This window comes from Microtus oregoni, unplaced genomic scaffold (assembly GCF_018167655.1).
Source record: "Microtus oregoni isolate MIOR12 unplaced genomic scaffold, Mior012 000017F_ref0000208, whole genome shotgun sequence".
Lineage (NCBI taxonomy): Eukaryota > Metazoa > Chordata > Mammalia > Rodentia > Cricetidae > Microtus > Microtus oregoni.
In genome coordinates, this window is record NW_024543076.1 from 23,167,953 (window position 1) to 23,195,051 (window position 27,099).

Consider the following 27,099-nt stretch of genomic DNA (forward strand, 5'->3'; position numbering starts at 1 on the left):
TTCTAGGAAAGAAAAATAATTTATTGTTTTTTGGTTTAATTTAATAAAGGACATCACAAATTCATTGGAAAATACCCTGGGTACAGCAATGACATTTTTTCCCCTCTGTGGTAAAGGTAAACATTTTCAAACATATGTTCCCATTTGAGTGGTTCATGGACAAGTCCTGTATGTGTTCATCAGTATTGATATTAGTACATTGTTTCATAACATGGGAAATACTACTAACTTGAGGAATAATTTATTAGTTAATACTGTGAAACACCATTCTTATATCTTGTTTTCATTTTAATGATGTGTTCAGCATTAATTAAAACAAAAGTTACTACCATCTTTATCTCTGAGACTTTCCTATGATGAAAGCATCCAGGGTGATTTCAATACATCAGTTAATCAGTTTTCCTTCCCAGCCATCAAGCTGATACCTCTTGTATAAGTAGCTTAAGTCAACCAATGAGCAGAAATGGAATCTCAGCCTTTTTTATGCTTGATATTTTTCCTGCTTGCATTCTTGTTTTGGTTTAAAGTTAGATGGCTCATGGAGGAACACTTGCTGACTTGGTGGGTTATAAAAAAGAGAAAGATATAAATTTTGGGTGGGGCCCATATTAGGGATGTGGGGGAGCTGTGGAAATTGTGTACACATATAAAATCGTAAACAATACAGAAACAATGATACGCCTCATGTGCTTCCTGTATTAGGTCCAGCACATGCTTTCAAAGTCGTTATTTATAGAACAGAGGAAGGGAAGTCACTGTTGGGGGTTAGGGTGTGAGGAGGACACATGGACAGTTTTCTGTTTGTGGTGAAGTTCCAGGGTTTTCTTTGTCTTTTCTTTTTGCACCCTATCCTGACCCACACTGTTGTTAAATACAGCAAGACCAATCTTTAAAGAGAAGCAAACTGTGAAGTTAGGTGCCAGAGGAGTGTCACATTGGCTAGAACACTTTCAGAGTCCCTTGTAAATCATGTGCATGTTTCTTATTAAGCAAAGAACAAATGCTTTGTGGCTTGGTATACTGAGTAGGAGAGGCACAAAATGCATTCAGAAATGAAGACTTTGTTCTCTAGAGGGGTGGCGAAACATTTCTACTAGTCTTTACCAGTTTCTTTGTAAACAAACCGTTTCCTCATATTGGTTAACATTTTAACAGAGTTCCCAGTAATAGAAAATAATTCAGTATTCCTGTGTCCTGTGTTGAAAAGTGTTGATGGCAACAGGTCTAAAGAAACTTTTTTCAAGTGGTGGAACATTTTGAATTTTGTTTACATTAGCAAATTCATTGATAGAAACATTAAAATGCTTTTTATTACATTTTAAAAATTTACTGAGTATATATATATACACGCCAGGACTCAAGGGTAAGGCAGAGGTCTGCTAGTGGGAATTGATTATCTCCCACCATGTGGGTCCCTGACTGGAATTAAGCGGTCTGGTTTGTTGGCAAGTACTTGACCTGCTGAACTCCCTCTCTGGCTGTTTGTTTTTGCCAAATCAGCACAAGCTAGGGTCATTTGGCAGAACTCAGAGAACCTGAATAGAGAAAGTACTTAAATCAGGTTGGCCTGTAGGCAAGTCTGTGGACATTTCCTTATTTAACAACTAATGTGGGCTGACCGAGCCCGCTGTGGGCAGTGCCCCCACTGGGCAGGTGGTCCTGGATTGTATAAAAAAACAGATCAAGTCAGTCATGGAGATCAACTTTCCTCTATGGTCTCTGTTTCAATTCCTGCCTCCAGGTTTCTGCCTTGAGTTCTTGCTATGACTTCCCCTAATGTAAGTTGTAGGATGAAATAAAGTGGTTGCCTTTTGCCATCATATTTATCCCAGCAACAAAAAGCAAACAGAGACATTGTCCCATGCAAACACCGTTTTTAAAGGTCTTTGAATTGCAGTAATAGAATAGATTAATTTTATTGAATTAAGTTATATCTTCGTGATCTAAGTTTAAAAAGTGCAGATTTTCAGGTAGTGCTTGTTTCGCTAAGAGTGAGGAAATGGAAAGAAGAGCAGCTCCTCCCACTTTTGCCTGGTAATCATGGTGGCCACTTATCTTTGTCACTGCCCCAGATGTGGATGCATTTCTCACCAGGCATTAGGTGGCACTTCTTGTTGGCCAGAGCTTGTGGGGCTGCAAACTGCTGAGTGTGCTGAGTGGCGGCCTGCATGCACAAAGCTGCTTTGCTGCTGGTTGATTCAGAAGGCCCCTCTCCTTTTTCACAGAAGCACTCTCCTTATGGTGAGGCTCTAAGTTCTTCCACTAAAAAAATTGGATTCATTGAACTTATGTTCTCTTTGTTTTGAGGTGAAATAATAAAACAAATTTAGGGTTTTCTCAAATAATAAATTTAACTATCAAAAGTGTTCCAGAAAATTATAAGTACACAGATATTTTTGGTGAAGGAGTAACCATCCATCAGAACCTGGAGACTTGACATTGATCTGCAGAAGAGAATCACAGAATAAATACATAAACTTCCTCTGTATTATGTTATATAGTCAAATATATTATATTACACAGTCATTTGTAATTTCGTTACTAGCAATAAAATACTTTCATGTCCAAGTTGATAACACTGATTGATTATTCACAGACTAAGAATGAACTTTTCTCTTCCATAATCTCAAAGCATTGAAAGCAAATGCACTGAATGAGCAGTAAAAATCTTTGGACAAATTATTATTGATTCTCAGCCTCAAAAAAGAACAGAAGGTCATTTGTCTTCCAAATTGCTGATGCGTGTGTGCATATGATATGACCCAAACTTTCTGTTTCTGTCTATCTATACATGTATCATTTTACATTTCTATCTTTCTGTCTCCTGTATAGGGAAAAGAAAATTAATTTCTTTCTATTTTGCGGATTTCGCACTAATTCAATAGTAGAGTTTTACAATAAATAATGTTTGATTTTAGTTTGATAATATTTACCACAGGTAACAGTGGAGAAAAATTGACTTCTCTCTAAGTCTGCAACACAGAGAGCTATTATTATTATTATTTTTTTTTTGAATTTTCGAGACAGGGTTTCTCTGTAGCTTTTGGTTCCGGTCCTGGAACTAGCTCTTGTAGACCAGGCTGGCCTCGAACTCACAGAGATCCGCCTGCCTCTGCTTCCCGAGTGCTGGGATTAAAGGCATGTGCCACCACCACCCTGCCTCAGAGAGCTATTATTGATGTAGTGCGAATCTCTTCACCTTTCCTCACTGAGCAGTAGACAGGCAAAGCTATAACACATCATTGGCTCAGATGTCATTGCCTTGAACTATCATTATTTTTCCCAGTACTTGTTATTATATTACTAACAGTAAACCATTTAAGATATTCTACTACCTATTTTTATTTGACTTGATCTTTTAAAATATATATATATAGTTTTTGAGACAGGATTTCTCTGTAGCTTTGGAGCCTGTCCTGGAACTAGCTCTTGTAGACCAATCTTTTTATTTTTAAATGATGTATTACATGCATTTGCCTATGTGTGAGTATGAGCACATCAGGGCAAGTGTTGATGGAAGCTGGAGGGTGTGTAGTATCTCCTGGAGCTGGAGTTATAGGAGATTGTAGGTTGCCTAATGTGGGAGCTGGGAACTGAACTTGGTGTGTCTGAAAGAGCAGAAAGTACTCTTAAGTACTAAGCCATCTCTCCAGTCCTTTGACATATTTGTTAAACAGGGAAACAAATGTAAAGTTCTCAGCCAGTGGTAGTGGTGCACACCTTTAATCCCAGTGCTTGGGAAGCAGAGGCAGGAGGATCTCTGTGAGTTAGAGGCCAACCTGGTCTACAGAGCAAGCTCCAGGACAACCAGAGATATACAGAAAGAAACATTGTCTCTAAAATCAATCAAGCAAGCAAACAAGCCAACAAAGAAAAACCCACAACCAAAACCAACCAACCAACCAACCAAAACCAAAAAAAGTAAAGTTCTCTTCCTCTGATTAGAACTTCAAAATATAAACTGATTAAAGATTGAGCAGTATTTACATGTGTCGTTGTAGAGTAAAAAATAGAGCAGGGCAGAGCCTGGTGGGGAAGCCTGCGATCTTTGCTTTACGGTATCAACAAGAAGAACCATTTGGTTTACAGAGCAAGTTAAGAACCCATATGGACAACTTCATAAATCTTCTCTCAAAATGAAAAGTAGAAATGGGTTGGGGAAATATATCAGTGGAAGAGCACTTTTCTGTCATATGTAAGAGTTCAGGTTGAGGCTCCAGGACCCTGCCTCCAAATAAATACAATAAAAGGTAGCAAAGGAAAGACTGGACACTTGGAGCAACTCACCTGGAAAAACCCCTGAAATAGAAAAGCATGAGAAGTACTTACTTGTGGTATTATAATATCTTTTTAATTTTAAAAATGATTTTATTTAGCTATATATTTTTCTCTGCTTCCCTACCTTCCTCCCCCCCCACTTCTACCCTCTCCCATGGTCCCCACACTCCCAGTTTACTCAGGAGATCTTGTCTTTTTTTACATCCCATGTAGATCAGATTCATGTATGTCTCTCTTAGGGTCCTCATTGTTGTCTAGGTTTTCTGGGATTGTGAATTATAGGCTGTTTTTTCTTTGCTCTATGCCACTTATGAGTGAGTACATATAATACTTGTCTTTCTGGGTCTGGGTTACCTCACTCAAGATGATGTTTTCTAGATCCATCCATTTGCCTTCAAATTTCAAGATGTCATTATTTTTTTCTGCGGTGTAGTACTCCATTGTGTAAATGTACCACATTTTCCTTATCCATTCTTCGGCTAAGGGGCATTTAGGTTGTTTTCAGGTTCTGACTATGACAAACAATGCTACTATAAATATAGCTGTGCACATGTTCTTGTGGTACGATTGAGCATCCTTTGGGTTTATATCCAAAACTGGAATTGCATGATCTTAAGGAATGTTGTTTTTTAAATTTTCTAAGAACTTGCCATACTGATATCTGAAGGGGCTTCACAAGTTTGTACTCCTACCAGTAATGCAGGAGTGTTACTCCACATCCTCTCCAGCATAAGTTGTCATCAATGTTTTCTTACAGGTGTAAGATGGAATCTCAGAGTTGTTTTGATTTGCATTTCTCTGATGGCTAAGGATATCGAGCATTTCCTTAAGTGTCTTTCAGCCATTTTAGATTCTTCTGTTGAGAGTTCTCTGTTTAGGTCTGTACCCCACTTTTTCTATTGGATTATTTGTTCTTTTGATGACTAATTTCTTGAGTTCTTTTCTTGGGTATATTTTGGAAATCAACCCTTTGTTCAATGTGGGGTTGGTGAAGATCTTTTCCCATTCTGTAGGCTGCCATTTTGTCTTGTTGATAGTGTCCTTTGCTTTACAGAAGCTTTTCAGTTTCAGGAGGTCCCATTTATTAATTGTTTCTCTCAGTGTCTGTGCTACTGGGGTGTTAGATTTAGGAAGTGGTCTCCTGTGCTAATGTGTTCAATTGTCCTCCCACTTTCTCTTCTATAAGGTTCAGTGTAGATGGTTTTATGTTGAGGCTTTTGATCGATTTGGACTTGAGTTTTGTGCATGACGATAGATATGGATCTATTTTTATTCTTCTACATGCTGATAGCCAGTTATGCATACACTATTTGTTGAATATGATTTCTTTTTTCCATTTTATATTTTTTGCTTCTTTGTCAAAATTCAGGTGTTCGTAGGTGTGTGGATTGATATATGGGTCTTTGATTTGGTTCCATTGGTCCTCCTGTCTGTATTGATGCCAGGTATTATAACATTTAAGCAGAAAGGGAGTGAATACTTTGAAAAGGAAAAGACAAGCTAAAGTTGAGCAAAAATTTACCGAAGCAGTTTTGACTGTAAGAGGAATAGAAAGCAACTGAAGTGGGGGGGGCATAATGGGAAGTCTCTTAGAGTACTCTCTCTCCTTTCCCAGAGCAAACAAACATACACTGCCCCTAGATTCTGAAGGAGCATACCCAAGTGGCGAAACCAAACCAGGAATAAAACAGCTTCCACTCTGACTTGCAATCTTTGTTTTCAGTGTAAAAGAACCTCCTTTCTTTAACTTTTAAATTAAGGTACTCCAGACTGAAGCACTACTTGGTTGCTAGTGAGGGAATAAAATATTCTAGAAGAAGATGTCTTCTCCAAGGCTTCAAATGATTTCTAAATGTAAAATGCAAACTGCAGTAACTTTGTTAGCACTCTGCCAGCAAGGGCAGCCACAACCGAGCCCTTCAGTTAGACTCTCAGGCTGTTGAAACCATGGTCTGGAAGAAACCAGAGTCTCACGCCGCCAGGAGAAGGCTGAGACCAGGTAGTGGCAGTCAGAGGAGGACTTTGTCTCTCAGGAAGAGATTTCCCCCAGTTCTGATGATTTGTCAGGCCACTTTTCAGGAGAAAAGAGCCCAGAGAGTGGAGCAAGTGATGGGTGGGGCCATACCTTGATATTTAGTTATGCATACTGCTTGCCCTCTGCTTAAACCTAAACCTTGTGGCAGAAGATGGTCTCAGGGTGCAGGAAAATACGGTCACTGGACATTTTGATTTTTACCTCTTGCCTGGCTGCATTGAATAAATATCTTCTTTTTTTTTTCCTCTTTGTGATTCTCCTTTTAATTGGCCTCCTGAGAATCAGATGGTTGACACTAGCTTGTTCGGGCTGCCAGGGCACAGACTCCGGTCCTAATAACTCTGGTAACAAAATGGGGCAGTGAAAGATATCTAGCTTTACAAGGAACCAAGAAGTTAACACATCTCCAATGCTAAACATAAGGATTAGTTAGAAGAAGACACGAGCTGGTGGGAAGACATCCACGGGCCCACCCCTGTGCTGGCAGGTGGGTCCCATTAGGAAGAACAAAGTTGTGGTGGAAAATGGGAGAGATAGAGAAGTGGAGTGGTTCATGCAAGCACTGTGGAAAGAGACAAAATGGAAGACATGGAAGTGAGGAAGAGAAGGCTGATATGGATGGTTTGCCTGCTACATGGGACCATGGCGATGTCCTGGCCCTTCTGATGCCAAGAGCCATGTCTGGCTCTGTGGTTCTACCACAGCCCGGGTCTGTGTGAACATCCATAGCCCATGTTGCCATTAAAGGCCACAAGATGCCCAGTGTCTGGACTGTCACCTGTGCCCATGTAGGTGTCTAAAAGCTGTGCAGCTGCCATGGTGATCTGGGTGGCTTATGTTGATACTTGGGACCATGGTGTCATCCTGGCCTATGTTGCTATCAAGGCCATATCGAGGTCCATGGGTGAAGTAATAAGGGCGGCGGGGCTGCATTCCCAGCACCCCGGCCGCCTGCTCGGCTAGCTTATGCCCCGAAATAATTACACGGACACTGTATTCTTTTAAGCACTGCTTGGCCCATTCTCTTCTAGGCTAATTCTCACATATTAATTTAGCCCATTTCTAATCATCTATGTATGGCACCCCAAGGTGCGCTTACCAGGAAGATTCTAGCCTATGTCCATCCTGGGTCGGAGCTTCATGATGGGAGCGGGGCATGGCGTCTCTCTCAGGCGTCTGCTCCTGAGAGGAGAGCTGTCATGTCTCTGACCTCACTTCCTCTTCCTCCCAGCGTTCTGTCCTGTTTTCTCCTCCCACCTATCCTCTAACCAATAAAATGGGCCAGGGCAGTTCCTTTATTAGCCAATGACCTTCCTCCATCATTTCCCCTTTTTCGGTTTAAACAAAAAAAAAAAAGGCTTTAACTTTAACATAGCAAAATTACATATAACAAAACAGTTATCAAGTAAAAGTTACAATAATCTTTATCATAACTAAGGAAAACTAAAACTAACTATTCTTAACTCCATCAAAGACTCCAGAATGCTATAATATTACCTAAGTAAACAAGAACTAAGAAACTTCAAACTCTAGAAATGACAAAGACATCTCGCTGCCTGGACAGTCACCCAAAGTTCTTTTGTACCGTTGGGGCATCCATCTTCAGCCTTCAGGCCCACGGTATCCAGCAGACATTTCCATAAAGCAGGAAAATTCAAAGTCAGTTCAGTCACTATCTGTTGTGTCCTGCAGAATGTCTCGCAGACTCTTTCATGAATCAGGAACCCCGAAAGATCATCTCACCTTTAGGCAAGTTCAGTAGTCCTCTCTCTGCGGGTTCTCTGTGTCCAGTTTATGCAATAGTCTAGGCAAGAGCAGTTTCTTGCCCAAATGGCTATCAAACTCCATAAGGTGCCTCTTCGATGCCCATCTTCCTCTTGAAGTACATTGGTGCTGCCAGGAGCAGAGTGTCTCATTGTCATGAAAAGTCCTCAGTTATTAAAACATTAAATGTCCTATTCTGTAATCTTTGAAAGACATGAAGAATGTCTATCTAAAATATATCTATGCACATCTAGAAAATATTAACTAACATGACTACAAACTTGACTATTATTTATGATTATCTATTAACAACTTATATTTCCTAATTATACATTACATATTTAAATGAACTACACAATCACAATACCTTAATCAAAATCAGAAACACTTATACATATAACAAAATTGACCGTAAATCTCTATCAATAAAGCAAAATCTAGACTAATGTAAATTATTCATATCTATATCATATCCCCCTTTAAATGTAAAAGAACATTTATAAACATTTTATGGGAATATGGGCGCAGTTATTTCTCTCCAAACTGCTTCCTGCTGAATGGGGGCGTCGTTAATTAGGTCTTTCACGGTATAACCTGTGTGTTAGTTTCATCTCAGTTGGCAGTTGAGCGAAGCAATTTTTTGAAGGCGTGCACAGGAACCATTCAGGAGGGCGTGGTCCATCATACCAAATCGGAATAGAAGAAATGAACAGCGTCTCATCCTCTGTGAAAACAAAATAAGAAACTCTTTTCCAAAGTATCATATCCTTAGATCCAAATTCAAAATATTGGATTAGTTCAGCAGCATTTATAAACAAATATCTTTTAGTAGCTTTTGCTCCTTCCTCAGCATTCAAACAATTCAAAGAGAGCATAATAGCATACAGTATCAAAAATCTCTGTGTATTTTCCATCTTTGTGCAGCTTTGTTTTAACCTCTATTTAGTTTATTTTTACTTTTAACTTTTTGCTTTTTGAGATAGGTTCTCTGTATCTTTGACCTGAAGTAACTCTGTAGACCAGGCTGTCTTTGAACTCTCAGAGATCCGCCTGTCTCTGCCTCCCAGGCATTCGGGATTAAAGGTGTACACTACTACACCTTGAACTCACAGAGATCTGTTTGTCTCTGCCTTCTAGGCACTGGGATTAAAGGCGTGTGTTACCACACACAACAACTCTCTTCCTTTTTTTGTTTTTTACTTTAAGAACTTCAACTTTTAGTCTGCATATATTTTTAACACACTGTAAACCATTTAAAAATTTTCTTTGTCTTTGAATCTCTCTTTACTGTATATCTCTCTTTTTCTGACCACACGAGTCTTTAATTTACCAAGCAATATCAGTAGGATTAAAGGCGTGGCTTTGCCAGCTAGATCCAGTCCATTCCTTAGCTTTCCAGCCTCATGGCTGAGGTACTGGCTGTAGCCAGCAAGCGAGCTTCAGCAGCCTGTGCTAGCAAACCGCACAAACCGCCTGCGTAAAAGAGTCAGAGTTTGTCCTGGCAGGACAGCCCAGAAAGCCGGCATTTTTAAACGGCGCAGCTTTTTTCCTGCTATGGCTGAATCAGGAAATCTCTCTACAGCACACCACCAACAAACAGCAAAAATCTGTGTTAAACTCTCGCTCCCTTATTTTTAAGCCTTCTCAGGTTTTTTAAGTGGGTTTAGTCCATCACGTGGGGCGCCATATGAAGTAATAAGTGCGGCGGGGCTGCATTCCCAGCACCCCGGCCGCCTGCTCGGCTAGCTTATGCCCTGAAATAATTACACGGACACTGTATTCTTTTAAGCACTGCTTGGCCCATTCTCTTCTAGGCTAATTCTCATATATTAATTTAGCCCATTTCTAATCATCTATGTATGGCACCCCAAGGTGTGCTTACCAGGAAGATTCTAGCCTATGTCCATCCTGGGTTGAAGCTTCATGCTGGGAGCGGGGCATGGCGTCTCTCTCAGGCCCTGAGAGGAGAGCTGTCATGTCTCTGACCTCACTTCCTCTTCCTCCCAGCGTTCTGTCCTGTTTTCTCCTCCCACCTATCCTCTAACCAATAAAATGGGCCAGGGCAGTCCCTTTATTAGCCAATGACCTTCCTCCATCACATGGGACTATAGCAACTGTGGTCTCTGTTAATGTCCATGGCCCATGTTGCCACCAAAGGCCAACCCTGGAATCTGGGCCACAACTTGTGGCCTTGTTGACGTCTGAGAGCTATGCCTACTACAGGATCCACAATGGTCTGGGTTGCCTGTGCTGTCACCCAGAGCCATGGTGTCATCTGGGCCCAGGGTCCTGCTGAGAGCCATGTTTGGGTTCATTGCCCTATAGTAGCCAGGGTCTGGGTTGATGTCCAGAGCTTCTGCTGCCACTGAACGCTGTGTGGATGTCCAGGGTCAGGTCAGTCACCTGAGCTTCTGCTGGTGTCTGCAGGCCAACATGCGGCTGGGGCCATACAGATCTGAGTGGCCTGTGCTGCTACCCAAGGCCTTGGTGATGTCTAGGCCAGATCTGCAGCTGAGGGCCATGTCTGGATCCATGGTCCTACTGTAGCCAGGGTCTGTGCTGCTATGAGCTGACCACAGCTCCTATTGTCATCTATGGGCATTCAGATTCCTGGGGTCTGGGTTGCCACCCGAGGCAGCGTTGGTGTCCTAAAGCCATGCTGCCACTGGGGCCATGCTGATGGGCCATGCTGATCTGGGTTGTCTTTGCCACCACCTGTGGCCATCGTGACGTCTATACCCAGGATGCTTCCCGGGACCATGACTGAGTTCATGGTCCTACCACATCTGGGTTCGGTGTTGAAGTCTGAGGGCTGTGTTACCACCAAAGGTCACATGGAATCCTGGGGAGGGGGCCACAAGCTCTGGCCTTGTTGGTATTCTGGGTCCATGCCACTTCCAGAGCCATCCTGATCTGAGTGGCCAGTGCTTCGACCTAGAGCTAGGAGAGAAAGAAAGGGTGTGGAAAGTTGGGTGGATGGATATGTGGGGTGGATCAGGGAGGATTTGGAGAGGGGAAGCGTGATCAGAATATATTGAAACAATTTTTTTAATAAAAAAGGGAAATCTTAGATGCGATGAAGGCAGAATCTGTAAATCTGTAAGACGTATACTGCTACAGCATAGATCCTACATGCTTTCCCAAGTCCACGTGTTCTTCAGAATGGTGCCTTTAGGAGGTGGGGAACATTAAAGAGGCCTAGAGATTGATCTTCACCTCACTGGAAATATGCCTATGAAGGGTACTGTGGGATTCCGCCCCTTTCTTCTGTCTCTGTTTTTGGTTTCCTGAGTTGAGGCACATTTAATCCTTTAGTACTGTTTATTACTCTGAATCCAGGTTTGCATCAATCCCATGACAGACTCAGAGCCAGCTGAAACAGGAACTTTGTAATTGTGGTTTATGACTTTAGGAAAATGAAGCTCTATATAGTTGTCTATTTTTTTCTCAGTAAATCTCAATGAACTCATTTTACTTCTCGAGAATGAGCCCTCCTTTGAAAGCTGATGCTGCCCCTATTAGGGTGAAGTATTAATTTTACATCTTTTCAAAATGATTCATGGAGAAGGAGTTTCTAATCTTTGGACATTGCAGCAATACACCATCTACGATGCATTCATAGCTATGCTGGCATGCATGTGCCCACAGCATGTAGGTTGGCCATGTATGACTAAAGTCTAGTCCATTTCTAAAGAAGTTCCCAGTAGGGAGCTTGTGCAGAGACAACAGAGCTTCCATCAGGATCCTGGCCTGCGGAGGCAGTCAAGATTTTAGACACGAGTGAGTGGGACTTCAAGTGATTTTCACAACTGTTCTTTGGGTTCCTTGGGCTGATGCTATTCTCAGCAAGTGTCATCTAAAGTGCAGATTCATGGGAAAGGAAGTGTTCTTAATCTTTCAAAAAGACCCTAAATGTTGAGTGAGAGCAGCAGAGTGAGTATTATAACCTCTAAAAGCAGCGTCTGGAGCCTCTGGGATAGAAGGCAAGTGTCTTAGGAACTTTCTTTGAGATTGAATGGTGGAAATTGCACATTCCTGTCCCATGCTTCAGTTTCTGGATTTAGGGCATTTGGGATGTGGGAGAAGACATTATATGTTCCACAGTGTTTACTAGTTCAGATAACTCTACAAGAGAAAGCTCTTACTTAAAATTACAGCATGCACTGTGAAGGTCTCCGAGTTCAATAAAGTTAGCTACATCTGGTTAACAAGGGCATGTGTAAACTTAACAGACAGTAAGCAAGGCCTCATTTCTTCTATTGTCAAGTGAATTTCCTAGGGATAATACTGTGGACATTGACATAATGTAAGAATCTGCTGTTCTGCAGATGCCAAGACACCAAAAGGGGTGTGGGGAAGATTCCAGATCCATTGACTGCAGGGTTCCTGTTGGAGTACCCAGCTTCCTCTTCATTCAAGAGAATAATGCTCCGTCGTGGTGGCTGAAGAGCAGCTTCAATTTCCTGGTTGTAGTCCCCTTCTGTCTCCTATACAAGCAAACACAGCCTTATTGGGTTGCTTGACTATGTAACTTTAGGGCAGTTTTGTTCAGATAAGAATGACATCACTGTGTTCAGAATACAGGGCTGCCCTGTGGCTGCCTGGCACTTACTGGGATAATAATGACTATCCTCCATTTTTTCTTTGAGTTTGGATGCTTTGGGTCTTTGAGTGTATTGGATTCTTCATGTCAGCAGTGACCCAAGCATTGTAAAGCAGTGACCCATTGCTTCTGTGTAGCCATAGATGAATATTTTAATTAGTTTTTATATCTGCCTTATGATGTCCTTTCCTTGTCCTGTACTTTATCTTAAACAGATGACTAGCTCTAAAGTCCCGTACTTTTTGAAATCGGATTAACTACAACTCAGTTGGGAATCAATATCTGTATCAGGTGAGCTGGAAAATGCCTTTAGCAGAGACAGTATGTTAGCAAATGGTGAGAATTTTTCTAGAACACGACTGCAGGAGCTCACTAAATTGATGGGGGTTCGAATGATGGATGTGGAAAGTGGGCGGGCTCAGGAAGCCCTCAGGGCTAAGGAGCAAGGAAGATCCTTAGTTTTTAGGCAAGCACAGAGGTGCTAGAATCCACTACAGCCCATGAGAAAATGGTCTGCTTTCAGAAATGATTGTTCTTAATATTTTTCTTCATTGGTCCAGGCAGAGTTTTAAACACAGTCAGACTTAGAAGTAAACAAACTTAAATGTATATATTTCTACAAGGTGTCTGTGAGTTTTATGAAAATAACCACTTTTTATAATTTTTATATTTGTTTTTGAGAATTTCACACATGCGTAGAAAACATTATGATGTTTTCACTACTCACCCCTCACTGCTGTCAACCCCTCAACAAATTCTATTTCCACATTAGTGTTGTTTTGTAGGTTCTGTTCTGTTTTGTTTTGTTTTGTCCCACTGAGTTTAACAATCATTGTCTGCATTTGGAGCTGTCCATTGGACTCACCTGGGTAACAACTGAAGACAATTTTGCCTCTTTCTTAGAATCCATTAGTAGCTAATAATTCTCCAGGGTGGAGTGGGGCTCCTCCATGAGCCCCTCCACACGGGGCTGACATGTCCTGGGTCAGTGCAGGCAACCAAAGCTGCTGCAGGATCATGTTCACAGTGGCTAGGCCAGCTGAGAAGACATTTTACAGCTCTTCTCTGTCTTCTGGCTCTTACACTCCTTCTGCCTCCTCTTCTGACATGTTCACCGAGCCTTAGAGAAGGTGATGTAGTTAATTCTGTTTAGGGCTGAGCTCTTTAATGCCCCTTATTCTCAGTACTTTGAGCAGTCATGGGTCTCTGCATTTCTTACTGCTCATTGCAGAGAGAAGTTTCTCTGATTAAGATGGTGAATATATTTTTTTAATTTATATATTTATTTTTCCATTCAAAATTTTACACTTCCTCCTCTCCTCCCACTCCCCTCCCCTACTCAATCTTCTCCCTTCCCCTCCCTCCTTAAGAGAGGGCAGGGAACCCTGCCCTGTGGGAAGTCCAAGGCCCCCCCCCCCCCCCCCCCCCCCCCCCCCCCCCCCCCCCCCGCTCCAGGGTCAGGAAAGATGTGCATCCAAATAGACTAGGGTCCCAAAATGCCAGCACATGCGGTAGAAACAGGTCCCAGTGCTATTATCGATGGCTTTTCAGTCCGTTCCCATTGGCAGCCACATTCAGAGAGTCTGGTTTGATCACAGGCTTGCCCAGTCCAGGTTCAGCTGGACTTGGTGAGCTCCCTTTAGATCAGGCACGCCGTCTCAGTGGGTGGACCAAACCCTCATGGTCCTGACTTCCTTGCTCGTCTTCTCTCTCCTTCTGCCTTTCAACTGTATCTTGGGAGCTCAGTCCGTTGCTCTGATGAGGGACTTTGTCTCTATCTCCATCCATCGCCGGGCAAAGATTCTATGGTGATATTCGAGATAATCATCAGTGTGATAGTGGAACAAGGCCAGTTCAGGCACCCTCTCCTCTCCTGCCCAAGGACCTAGCTGGGGACATCCCCATGGACACCTGGGATCCCCTCTAGAGCCAAGTCTCTTGTCAACCCTAAAATGGCTCCCTTAATGTAGATATCTTCTTCCCTGCTCCCATATCCGCCCCTCCTCCATCTCTACCCTCCTACTCTCCCAAGCTCTCCCCAGTCTTTCCCTTCTCCCTTCTCTCTCCCCCTCTTCCCTTCCCCCATCCCCATATCCACCCCTACCCCCATCCTCATGCTCCCAACTTTTGTCTGGTGATCTTGTTTTCTTCCAATTCCCAGGAGGATCTATATATGTTTTTGTTTGGGTTCACCTTGTTATTTGGCTTCTCTAGGCTTGCAATACCACTCTTGGGAATATACCCAAGAGATGCCCAATCATACTACAAAAGCATTTGTTCAACTATGTTCATAGCAGCATTATTTGTAATAGCCAGAACCTGGAAACAACCTAGATGCCCCTCAATGAAAGAATGGATAAAGAAAGTGTGGAATATGTACACATTAGAGTACTACTCAGAAGCAAAAAACAATGACATCTTGAATTTTGCATGCAAATGGATGGAAATAGAAAACACTATCCTGAGTGAGATAACCCAAACCCAAAAAGATGAATATGGTATGTACTCACTCTAGTGGACTCTAGCGATAAACAAAGGACATTGAGCCTATAGTTCACAAGCCTAGTGAATATAATTTTCTATGGGCACAATATAACCATTTAAAAGGCAGTTTGGTGCCATGTTAATTTAGCAATGATACTAATCAAGTTTCCCCCTAGACCTAAGACCTCCCCATCCATTAGATTTTAACTGGGTTTCCAGTACCATGCATAAATTTCCTCCTATTGAGTGAGCTTCAAACCCAACCAGAGTGGCGCTGGCTACCCCTATGGCAGCTGTGCCATGGTTGCACCAATATGCAGATTGAACATTAACAACAGAAGAGTAATGTCCTATTCAGTTAGGAAAATGTCATTTTTTTCTCTCCTTAATTCAATTTTTATGTTTGTTCTTTGCATTGTTCCTGGCAGAATTTTGCTACTGAAATTCATAGGGTTTACTGATGGGCAAAATATGTGTTGCTTTTCTCCTCTATCGGTCTGCATCACACTCTCTGGCACTATGGAAGCTAGCCAACAGCGAAGCAGATCTAGCTCAGTTCCAGCTAGCTTTCCCTACATCTTCCAATCAAGGTGTATAGTATCTTCAGCAATAGGGTCTTATCTGACCTGCAATTGGGAGGACTATCAAGAGGCTCTCATGCAAAAACATATTTTAATCACAAAATTTATTAGGCAGAAGCACGAGAGAAGAGAGATTAATTATAAACACCTACATGCTTGATCAATATTTTTAATGAGCAGATTGAGACTAATTAGATATTTAGATACTCAATTAAATAATCAACCTAGAAGGTCATGTCAGATTGAAAGCATCTTAGAATACCAGAGGCACAATTCTTTGGCTTATACTTAGCGAAATTAATTATCACAGATGCTCTTTTTAGTTCAGATATAGAGCTAGGTTATCTGGACATGGAAAACTAAGCAAATGCTGACTGAGTTCTGTACCTAGTGGTTTGTGTAAAATTATTCTAAGAATTGAGGTTTGGGGGATCAAGTGAAATGATATAATATCTGCATCAGATGAGATTATTGGACATAACTAACAAAAAGAGAGATTTACTATAATGTCATTGCAGGTTACATGACAGGGAAAAGAGCAAAAGACTCTAATGAGTAGATGCCGCTCATCTTGCCGGGACAAACCAACAAGAATTCCTGAATAAACAAGGAAGCGAAAGCACCGGAGTCCTTTTCTCTTCCTGGCTTTTGGAGCCCTGAAGGAAAATGAAACCCAGTGTCACTTATGACATTCCATTCAGACTCTCAAAGGGTTTCGGACTCTAAGAGATTATCCACAGAGAAAATGGTGAGCTGCGTGTGACAGGCTGAATTCTGAGCAACTTTGTCTCCAAAAGGTAAACTCTGTCACCGTGGTGGGAGCCAGCCAATTACTCAGTGACCACTTCAGTTCCCGTCAAGTAAAGAAAGAAAGAAAACTCCAGGGTTTGGCGGTGGCGCACGCCTTTAATTCCAGCACTCAGGAGACAGAGGCAGGCGGATCTCTGTGAGTTTGAGGCCAGCCTGGTCTACAAGAGCTAGTTCCAGGACAGAAACCAAAAGCTACGGAAAAATCCTGTCTCAAAAATTAAAAAAAAAAAAAAAAAAAAAGAATTCTGTGCCTGTGTGTGCATTTTGCTTGAGTAACTTTTGCTTTGGTTTGTGTCTGGAGGAATGTTCTCAAAAGTCCATGTGATGAAGGCTTGGGACATGCAGTGGTGATATCGGCAAGTGGTAGACCTTTAGGAGACCTAACAGAAGGAAGTTAGTTATCAGCAGCGGGACCTTGAAGGCAATAGTAGGGTCCTCACCACTTCCCGAATCTGTTTGCTGGCTAGCTTTTTCTGCCATTTTAATCCTGCTTTGGTGTACAGCCCCAACATAGCCTCGAAACAGTGGAGGCGACTGACTTAAAACACTACACCTACAAGTCAAAACAAACTCTTTTAAAAAACTCACTCCCTCGAACATTTTGTCACGGTGACAGAAAGCTGACCAGCCTCCAAAGAGAGAAAATCCGCGTTTGTTCCTTTGGTTAGGTGGTCATGTTGATGTGGAACGTTTGCCTGGTGGTGACGGCTGCTCAGGCAACTGTTGTGGAGATGTCTAAAAAGAAAAGGCTATAGTCTAACATAGGTGGTGGAAATGACTGCAGCTCAGTGAAGGGAGACCGAAATATGGCCCATGAGGTCAGTGGGTGCCTACCGACCTTGAAACAAAAGTGGAGGCTGAATTTGAAACATCTTATTCTTTCCTTTGGTATTTTCAGATAGCCATTTACTTGCTCTGAACACTAGGGGTCAGGCAAGGAATAGCTGTATCTTCAAAGGAGCCCGAAGCTGAGCTGCCACTGCTTCACTGTGAGAACAACCCCTGACTGTGGGTATTTTGATACATTTTCATAAGATTATTTTCATTTCACTTTTTTATTTAACACACATTCAAAATATTTTTCAAAATGAAAAGTCTTTGCTGGAAGTTTAAAATCAAAGAAATTGTACAAAGTATTCAGTTCACAACGAATGTCCAAGTTTTTCCTAATAAGAGCATGAGATGCAAACAATTCTTTGAGGAAAGTCAATTTTTAGTTGTAATTTCTGGAATAAACTATGCATAACTAGGGGTTTCATTCTGATGTTTCTCTACATGAACATAAAGTCTTTGCTTGTATTTCAACCCTCATTACTCTCTCTTGTCCCAGTTTGACACCTGCTGATCTCCTTTCTCGTCCCAATCATTCCTCCTTCCACTTTCAAATATGTTCTTCTCTTTTGTCCTCCTCCTCCTTCTTTTCTTTGTGATCAATGAGCTAAATTAGCGTCGTTTTAATGAACATATGTGAGGGATTATTTACAGGGATGTCGGCTCTCTACCTTGGCTACATCACTAAAGAAAAATGCATCTCCCTTAGCAACTGTTACTGACTATAGATACCCTGGGATAGGTAGGGCCTTGTGAGCCTTTCTACCCTGCTGGAAAATAAATATAATGTGGATGGGCTCAGTCTTGTGCATAAGCTGTGTAGGTAACGACAGCTGCTGAGTTCATGAATGTGGTAGTGGTGTTAGGACAGCATTCTACTATATGTCTCTCCTTCTTCCAGTTCTTAAATTACCTATAAACCCCTTCACAGTGTTTCCTGAACCATAGCGGACATGATGTAGGTGCACCATTTATAGCTGAGAAGTCAACAGACACCAGCATTATGACCAATTGTGCACTGACTGCTATCCACTGCAAACAGAAGCGTCCCTGACCAAGGTTTGGAGCAGCACTAATCCCTGGTATAAATATAAACATTTATATTTATACACAACAGGTGTAGTCCTTTTTTATGGCTTACACTCCCCCTTGTCCCCCAGTCATGGGCTTTTGACCAGATTTACAGTACCGGAAATGAATCCCCTCCTGTGGAGCAGGCCTCAAACCCAGTAAGAGAGTGGTTGGTCACCCTGGTATCATACTTGCTGCTGTTACCAATGTGCACATCTTGCCTGGTAGGTTAGTACAACACACAGGTTTATTATCTTTTCTCCCTAGCAGCCTGCATATCATTTTGGGAGGTCTAACTATTAATCTTATAGTCAAATGAATCACTAATCATCTTCATTTCCTTTACCAAAGTAAACCTTGTATCTTTCTTATGTCATTAGACTAATTCTTTCTCTTTCTTGACTCATTTAATGACAAGCTTACAAGTACCAGGGTAATAGCAGTTATATTTTCTATCTCAGTGAGACTCTTGAAAAATCAGGTGAGAGTCACTACAATGCTGCAAAACCAGGTATTTCCAAAGTCTAGGCTATGAGCTCTTAGGCTTTTTTTTTTTTAAAGTTAATTGAGTTAAGCTTGCGTATTTCACCTAGTCAAACTCACAGGCACTTGCCCATGTTTATACATGAGAATAAATGAATGACACAGTAGGTTTTTACTTGTTCCTTTCTTAGTGATGGTGAATGAGTGTATTACTAGTGGAACTAGATAATCTAAAACTGCAATTAAGAAAGCATATGAAAGAGTATAAGTTTTATATTTCTTGGATTTTTCACGAGCAAGGAGGCTAACGTAGGTCAAATTCAAGTGAGAAAAGAAATGTCAAATTCCAGCAACATTGGTTCTTTCTGGAAGTCCTAGGGGAGCAGCTCTCCCAAGCCCTTTCCTAGCACAGAGTTGATGCTAGCAATCCTTGGTTTACAGATTCATCACTCCAATCCCTTCCTCTTTCTTTATAAAACCTTCTCTGTCATTTGTTTGATGTGTATTCTCCTTCTCTTATAAAACTTATCACTGGAGTTATGGTATGTCATTTCTAAGATCATTATATTGGTATTCTCAACCCAATGACATCTGCAATGGTCCAAAAAGTCATATTCATGGACAGTGTAGAATCTTCTGGAACCACAATATTCATGCCCTTTATCTCAACCATATCTGCTCTCATAAGAGATGGATGGGATCTAACGCTATAAGAACAAAACAGGTCTAATTTCCAATTCTGAATATCACTTTTTTATAATCCCTGCCTTTGCTGAAGCAGCTGCCTCCAGACATTTAGAGATAAATGTCTCTAAATAACACACCACTCTATATAAACCTAAGAGACCAAGGTTTAATCAGAAATAAAAGTGAAAGCAAGTGTCTTATCCTGTTACAAGACTGGAGAGGGTTCAGGGCTACAAGCATGGCTAATGTTTTTGAAAATATTCAGTAGTTTAGAATTATGAGCTGGTCACTGGGAAGAAGAAGGAGGAATAAGAAGAAAAAAGAAGAATGAAAGAAGGAGAAGGGAGAGGAGAAAGATATGGTATCACCAGAAACAAAAAGACTTGAGTATTTCTTGCTATTAAATTAAGAGACAGAAAATAAATTTCTATTCTACCCTAGGATTTTCATCTCTACCTCTGAACTCTGAGAAGAGTCATCATTTTCCATATATAAAGATTCACTCTACTTTAGAAAAATATCAGGATTAGTGGGGTTGAGAAGTAAAAGAAAAGATATCAAGTACATAGGTCATTTAATTACGGTATAAACAACAAAAAATAATGCAAGTCAATTGCTGAAAACTGTCTGGCAGTTTTTTCTGCTGTCCCTTTTCCAGAGAAGAGATAGAGCAGTAACAGCAAGGCCAGAGAAAGCTTGAATGGAGAAGGGGGGACTCTTCTGGGCTGACTGCAATGCCAGGAATCGTGGGAGGAATATCTTCCTTCTAAAATGCCTTAACCCTTGTTTCTCAATGGTTTCCCAGGAAGTAAGTCTCTTATTTTGAATCAGGTTGATTGTGTTGATCGATCAGGTAATTGGGAAATCAAGAAGGTTTTCTTGATGAAGTCTCTCTTTGATGAAGAGTTAGACTTCTTTCAGATATCCCTACATGTGGTGTGGAATTGAGTGAGTATAAAATGATTTGACTGTTCTCAAAAAATGTATAAGTTAATTTAAAGGACAAAAACTGCATGTACTTTTTAAAGGGAACAGAGATCCTCCATATTTTTACTCAGTCTAGACACAACCGTGAGCCACAGTCCTATATGATACTGTGTAAGTGAATGCATGGACTGAGAAGAATTTAGCAAGAGTAAAAGGTTTCTGAATACAAAAGACCCAGAAAGTAATTCAAAATTAAGTGTATAATGAATCCAAGGTACTTTTGGCAATGTTTACCCATACTGCATCAGGTGACCCTCTGTGTTAGTTCTGATCACAAACACATGCACTAAGATATCAGGAAGCCTTCAAATGTCAGGGGCCATGAGAGTTACAGCAAGTATAACTAGTGTTCAGATGTCAACCCACCAGGCGAATGGATATCTGATGAAATACAATCCTATACAGAAGATTATCCCACATCGTTTTTCTGTCCTGGAAAGGCCTGCAGGACCATTGACTCTGGAAACTGCTGCTCATTTTTGCTAAAGGAGCATGGTGTCTCCCAAATACCTGCATTGTAGTGTGTAATCTCATGTGATGTGTATGTGTAATCTCATGATTACATATCAACCTTATGGTCACATATATCTGTGAGTGATCAGAAAGATGACTTTTCATTTGGCTGGTGGGGGAGAGACATCACAGAAGCCTTCAGTATCTCTCCTCTCAATTATGAGTCTGCGGTCATTGACTGCACTGTAAAAGAAGCTTCCTTGCTCATGACAGCCAGTGGCAGCATGGGACACAGACCTCAACCAGGTCCCTGGTATCAGCAAAGACAATGAATACCAACATGGCCTCCAGTGGCAGCATGGATTATAGGAATATTTCAAGGAGACTTAATCCAGAGACTGAATCTCTCTTCATCTTGGATATCTTATCATTACTTAGAGCCAGGGTGAGTGCTATGGGGCAGGACCTGTGAGAGCTCCAGGCTGCTGCACACCACCCTGCTGGCCCGACTCAGCAATGATAAGCTGCTTTGTCATCCGCAGCTGCGACACCAATGTGTCTCTAGTTCCTCTACTCTTGGCTTTAAGCAGCTCTGTTCCTCACCACATTTTTTGTCCAATTCTATGAAACTACATTTTAAATGTATCTTCCCACAACACCCGCCCTTTTTTTTTTTAGTTTTCTGGAGATACTCTGAGCTCCGCAGACTTGGTCACCACCATATTTCCTGGTCCCATAGCCTACACCAAGTCCATCCTTTTGTCCCACTTTACTTTGACTGTCTACCGTGCACTCTCAGTTTCCTCCCTTCTACATGAAGTTGAAGTCACAATCCTGATGGAGAAGAAGTTTCCAGAACATGAACTTGCTGTCTTCTACACGAGGCACACGGACATCATTCCTGATGGCCTGCTTTCTGGATCTCTGTCCTCACAATGCCTCACACACAGACTTTAGTTCACTCCTTTATCTTCAGTAGATACATTTCAAGACCCTAGGGATTCCAGAAACAATGGAGAATGTTAACTCTTCACATTCTGTTTTATCTGTGCTAAAATTTGAAGGCTAAATGACCTAAAGGCCTCCTGTGAACTGAGAAGCTCTGGTCAGGAAAGTTGGCTTGGCTAATAACACCTGTGGGCAGTTAGGATCTAGAAACTTCTGATAAGATCAGCATACCAATCCCCAATGGCTGGTGTCTACCACTTGAGACTGCAGGGGAACTGATCTACAAATGAACTCTTCCATTCCCAGAGTTCTTTTTTCCTGCCCTATGAAGCCTGACTCCCCCTGCACGTGTGCACAGTCTCACTTCCATGGAGAGACTGGTTTCTGCCTCTAGAGAGGCCTGCTTTCTTCCCTTATTCTTGTTTCCCTGATATAATAGAGGTAATTTATGTTTTAGGCCTGCAAAGACTGAATAGCAGTAACTAGCAATACATTTCAAATATAAAGATATATTAATATATTTTATATAAAGATATATTATTATATTTAAATATTAGAGTATGTGTATTTCTTTCCATTTCTCATAACTTTTTAGACCACTATATCCTTGTTTCTTCCTGCAGTGATATGACCAGAGGATTAAACGGTGGTAAACCAAAAAGAACTGACCTCCGAATGTGCTACTGCAGGTAAAGCATAAACATATTTTACTATGGCCTCTGCCCAGGCTTGGGTCCTGGATCTGGCTTTAGACTCACACACATGCCATCTTAGTTCCTTGTGCTCTTCTTCTGTGTTGCTTCTTCATCCCATTTCTAGTCTCCATTTGATTTTGCATAGTTGAGAGCCTCTAGTAAGAACACCTGTTCCCACCTGTTTTGGGCCTTTTACGTTGGCATATATACATATACGTATATTTGTTTATTTTCACATATATTTATTTATACATACATACACACACGTGTGTGTATGTGTTAGTTAGGGTTTCTATTGCTGTGAAGGGACATTATGACCACAGCAACTCTTATAAAAGAAAAAAATTCAATTGGGGCTGGTTTACAGTTTAAGAGATTTAGACTATTATCATCTTGACAGGAATTATGGCAGCATGCAACCCGATATGGTGCTGGAGAACAAGTTGAGAATTCCACATCTGTATTGGCAGGCAGCAGGAAGAGATAGCTGGCCACTGAGCCTAAGCTTGAGCTTCTGAGACTTCAAAGCCCACCCCCTAGTGACACACTTCCTCCAACAAAGCCATACCTACTCCAACAAGGCCCCACCTCTTAATAGTGCCACTCCCTATGGACCAAGCATTCAAACACATACATCTAGAGGAGTCATTCTTATTCAAATGACCACATTATAAAATATTATATAATATATAGATATACTATTAGGTAAAAATTATTATTGCTTATCCTGAATACTATTATAGAAACGGAGTTGGAAACCTTGAGCCTAATTAGATTGCTGTAGATTTGATCTTGCCTGCCTCAGAAGAAACAAGTAAAGCAAAAAGTCCTCCTCAGACCATGTCCAACCCTATGGGGTTGGAAGGCTCACTATGGAAACCTGGTGTCCTGTGACTGAATTATCTCTCAAAGGATCCTGATTCTTGAATCAGAAACTTCTGTTAGAGACTCGATCTGACCTTCAGCTAAGATATGTCACACAGGTGAGCAGTCTTAGAGAGCTAAGCTTAGGGCCATTAGAGTGTGAACCTTGTGTGATGACCCTCAGTATAATAAACATAACTTTTTTCTACTAACTATTCATATCTACCTTCTTGCTCACAACATTTCTCTTTTCCTACACTTCCTATTTAAAGAATATATATTAAAGAATCTATCTATCTATCTATCTATCTATCTATCTACTCTTTAAAATATAACTAAAGGTCAGAGGTGGCTATACATTCCTCCAACTGCAGTCCTGCTGAAGCCAGAGGATCATCAGCTGGAATCCAGGCAGGCTACGTTGAGTTCCTGCGTAGCCTGAGCCACATTGTGTGACCCTGTTCTTACTACCTCCAATAATCAATTTAAACTTCCAATTCTATTTTTCCAGGAATTGCCAAAGTTACTGGAATATGTATGTGGAATCATACATGTTTATTGTAGAGCTCTCTCTGTCTGTCTGCCTCTCTCTCTCTCTCTCTCTCTCTCTCTCTCTCTCTCTCTCTCGTGTGTGTGTGTGTGTGTGTGTGTGTGTGCATCTGTTTGAGTCGTAACTGTGTGAGTGCATGGGACGCCAGAAGTCAGTGCTGGTTGTTTTCTTATATTGTTATCGCTTGTATTTCTTTGACTGAGTCTCTTATCATCACAAGTATGATGTTAAAACAGTCATTCTGGGATTAAAGCTATGAATGTTGGTTGTCATCCTTAGGGATATTCCTAAGTATGGACACAAAATATTTACATTTTGCTTGTTAGCCTTTTTTAAAGTGTTTTAAAAATATATATGTAACATGATTCTTTATTGATTTATTTTTGGAAATTTCACATCATGTACAACAAACCCACTCACCTCCCAGTCCCTTCATACTATTCCATACCACTGAAACATCCCCCTAAAATATCTCTAAAATTAATTCAAAACAAAACAAAACTAAAATCCACCTTGCTCCTCCGTGTTCTCCATTTCTCCAACACCTCCTCATTCCTTCCCGTGGCATTGGGAATTGTGGTGTTTCATGAAGTATATCCTTTTATGCAATCATCCCCACCTGCAAATGTTCATTGCAATGAATCATTGGTCTGGTTCAAGGTCTCTGGCTACCATCATCATTGCACTCTCATGGAAGAAACTTCTCTCAGATACTGTGCTATTGACTGGAATCATGGGGATCCTGCAGCTATTTTTGTCTACAGGACCTGCCCCTTTAAGCACTCTAGCAGGTCATAGATGGAGTAGATGTTAGGGTGAGCCAAGCCAAGGCCCAGGATGTGTGTCTGGATGGTAGCTGAGCTGGTCAGTTTGAGCCACCAGGACCGTCCTCCTCAGGTGTGGGGCAGAGCCAGCTTTCCTAAGCCCGTGACATCAGGGCCAGGTCTCCTGCTGCAGTGTCCAGTGAGTGGCAGTGCCAGCTACCCTAGGGCCTGTGACAGGCAGGTCTGGCTAAGCATAGCCCTCAGATTTTACCCTGCATGGTTACTATGGCCCCCTGTGATACCATAGGCCACGGACATCAACATGGACTCCAGCTGCAGCAAGACCACAGACACAGACATGGCCTTCTGCCGTAACTTGGCCTGGGACATGACCATGGCCCCTATGGCAGTACAAGCCACTCAGATCAATATGGCCCTGTTGGCAGCATGTCCCTCAGACCAAGTGGCTGCACAGACCCAGGCATCTGCATGGCCCTCCATGGTAACAAGAGTCATGGATATCAACTCAGACCCTGGCTGCTGTAAGGCCATGAATCAAGACTTGAGTAGCCCATGGATGACACCGCGGGCCCAGGTGGCAGTACAGACCACTCAGATTAGCATGTTGACTTGTTATCTTAATCCTGGCCAAATTAAATCAGCCAAGTGGCTCTGACATTGCCCAACATTTACATTCACTATATAATTGGACTCCAAGTTCAGTCCAATCAGAGACAAAGTACCCATAGGAGACACATATCAGTGTGGATCTATGATGTTGTGATGGCTTGGAAGAAAATGACCCCAAAGGGAGTAGCACTATTAGGAGGTGTGGCCTTGTTGGAGTGGGTGTGGCCTTGTTGGAGGAAGTGTGTCACTGTGGGGTCAGGCTTTGAGGTCTCTTTTCTTAAAATTCACTCAGTGTGACAGTCAGTCAACTTCCGGCTGCCTCCTGGTCAAGATGTAAGCAGTGCCACATCTGCCTGCATGCTGTCATGCTCCGTGTCATGATAAGGGACTGAACATCTGGAACTGTAAGCCATCACCTCAGTTAAATGTTTTCTTTGTAAGAGTTGCCATGGTCATGGTGTCTCATCACAGCAATAAAGACCCTAAGAGAGATGCGTATTTAACTAATATAGAATGACAAGTTTAGTGAGTTGATGCTCTATAATTACATTATTATGTAAGACTCCTTTTTATTAGCTAGCTTACTTATGGTCCTCACTGGCTTTAAAGAACCAAGTATCATGAATCCTAAGGCTCTAAGGAAATAAACTGGGCTCACAAGCCCAATGAACTTTCAGCTAGACCTTTCCTCCCCCTGGAATGTAAATGCTGGAAACACCTGGCTTGCAATCTGCACAGAATTCAGCTACATCCCTGTCTGTATTTGGCTCTACAGGCAATTATGAATAAAAAAAGAAATGTATACTGCAAGAAAAGCAACACTGTCTTTAGATCCTGTGTTTTACAACACCGTGACTTGTTCTTTCACTATTGAATGATTCTGCTCCAAATAGAGTCCAGCTATCTGTATGGACTACTGTGGATAAAAGTTTTTAGTCATATGCCCCGGGGCCAAGGACCAATTATCACTGGAACGCTGAATTGGAGACACTCTCCTATTGGAGACGGAACAAACTAACAGAGAAAGGTTGAGGACAAACCTGAAAGCAGGAGCTAAAATGACTCTGCAGAGGGAACGAACTGCTGTTAACAAGATTAAAGGTGACTGGAGGGCAGAGAGGGGAAGATAAACAATTCTGCGTTCACAGTACAGGGACCCTTGAAAAATGAGAAAGAGGCTATCTACGGACACAGAGCTAAGCTATATTAAATCAGGGTGAGAGTCATGAGGCGTTCAGTTCAATGTTTCTAAGGAGGTAGACACTTGACGTTTCAGGGACCTGGTATCAGAGAACATAGCTTCTCCTTCTAAATGGAATCTTTTTTATAAGACAGTGTATTAGAAAGCACAGTAAGACTGCAAGCATTCCTTTCTTTTAGATAATTGTGAGGATTACCGCCCAGTTTTTAAAAAGACCAGAAGATAAGTCATCCCGTTCCCTTGTAAATTTACAGCATTAGTGGAAACTATAATGTAGTTGCAGAATTATTTCATAGGGATCTGGGGAACTGCTGACAGGTGGACACTAGGTACATACTCACACACAAACACACACACACAGAGTGGAGAAAGAGAGAGAG